Source organism: Aplysia californica, unplaced genomic scaffold (assembly GCF_000002075.1).
Source record: "Aplysia californica isolate F4 #8 unplaced genomic scaffold, AplCal3.0 scaffold00159, whole genome shotgun sequence".
Classification (NCBI taxonomy): domain Eukaryota; kingdom Metazoa; phylum Mollusca; class Gastropoda; order Aplysiida; family Aplysiidae; genus Aplysia; species Aplysia californica.
The window spans coordinates 787,888-790,024 of NW_004797429.1; positions in this window are offsets into that span (position 1 = coordinate 787,888).

Consider the following 2,137-nt stretch of genomic DNA (forward strand, 5'->3'; position numbering starts at 1 on the left):
GGTAAACAATCAAAGGTCTTGTTGATTGTTAATCATGTTAATTATGTGGGTGCATTCCCCTTACGATTGTTCAGAGGTCTAGCTTCCGTTTTCCTGCCTCGAGAGTTGAGTGAGTGACTCGTCTGTGTCCCTGTCCAGTTGTCAAGTCTGTAACACATCTGAATCCATCCTTACTAATTAACATGTTTAGTACACTTTCCCTCTGTTGTTTCTGTCTGTGTTGGAGGTTGGAGGTTGGAGGACCTCACTAGTAGGTTCTACCTCTCACCTTTCCCTCTGTTGCTTCTGTCGGTGCTGGTGGTTGGAGGGCGCCACTGGTAGGTCCTACTTCTTTTCTTTCCCTCTCTCGTTTCTGTCTGTTTTGGTGGTTGGAGGGCGCCACTGGTATGTTCTACTTCTTTTCTTTCCCTCTCTCGTTTCTGTCTGTGTGGGTGGGTGGTTGGAGGGTGTCACTGGTATGTTCTACTTCTCATCTTTTCCTCTGTTGTTTCTGTCTGTGTGGGTGGGTGGTTGGAGGGCGCCACTGGTATGTTCTACTTCTTTTCTTTCCCTCTCTCGTTTCTGTCTGTTTTGGTGGTTGGAGGGCGCCACTGGTATGTTCTACTTCTTTTCTTTCCCTCTGTTGTTTCTGTCTGTGTGGGTGGGTGGTTGGAGGGCGCCACTGGTATGTTCTATTTCTTATCTTTTCCTCTATTGTTTCTGTCTGTGTTGGTGGTTGGAAGGTGCCACTAGTAGGTTCTACCTCTCTTCTTTCCGTCTTTTGTTTCTGTCTGTCTCTCTTGTTTCTTCCCTGAACTAAGCGACCATTATTATATGTATAGTGAGTTGTTGGAGGGCACCACTGGTAGATCCTACTTCTTTCCTTTCCTTCTGTTGTTTCTGTCTTTGTTGGTGGTTGGAGGGTGCCACTAGTTGAGTAGGTGCTACTTCTTACTGAGCAAAATCTGGAAAGTACATGGTCGATCATTTAGAAATATTTGACTATAAGTTGCGCCGTGAATTTTGACCGCACTATAGTGGGTGGGCCACGGCTGTCTAGTTACAGTATCATTTCAGAGCGAGCACTTTGTAGCACTCCCTGGGAACGTAACGGACACAAAATATTATGTCCGGTTAGCTGCAGAGCAAAGGCGACATTTCGGTACACCAGTAAACATCCTCGCTTATCTATAACTATGGGTTAGTGATGTATCAATAAAATGAAAGCCAAGACCCTCTCCATATACCCGCATCCTTTAATTGTCTACTAGTCCTGAACTTGTACACACAATACCTCTGTACAGAGCCCTCCCTTGTGGTGCACGTATTCATTTCCCGATTCATACCAAGAACAGGATTCTTTTTAAAAAATGTATTCGTGAACATCAGAGTGCTATCTCGGTGGAGGAAGGGAAAGGGAAGGGGGGGGAGAGGTATTATGATGAGCAAATCAAAGCAGACGAAATTATTTTGGAGCACAATTTAAGAATGCCTTACTTCTACACGAGGCAGCGTGATGAAACCGGGCGACCTCACTTCCTTCAATCACAAATATCTTGAGTTCTTTTCAGAATAAGTAGATATTCATTTCATTGAAAGCAAGGCGAATAAATCCGCTTTCAGTTTCAGATGATACCAATAACTCCACAAGCCCAAAAATTGACGAGCGCCTGATTCCACCGCGTCATAACACGTAGATCAACGTTCTGTACCTGAACTTAGACATGGACCAGGGGTCTCTCGTGGCTTAGAGTTAGAGGCTCAGGTGTTGGCCTTTCATTCAAAGGTCCCGGGTTTGAATCCGGGTAGCGACCGAAAAATTTTCTTCTCTAATGTTGTCTCCTTTCACCTCCTATCCGGCTCTCTAGCATTGCTCTCTTGTCTGCTTTCGTGCCCTCTTTCTGCCCCCAGCCCCTCACCTCCTTTGCCCCCTCCTCTGGACTCCTGACTCTTTCTGCAGCCTTTTTACTACTACTCCTTGGCTCCATCTTACTGCTGTCTTTCAGCTACACCTCTGATCTTCGGGTAGAAAAGATCTACACCTAGCCTTCTCGGACAACGGCGAAAAATCTCGGAGGGCCCGTGTGCAAGCTGCGTACGTCAAAGATTCCTTGGTGGTCTAAGGTCAATAAGAATAGGCTTCGGCCGCCACCCGGGC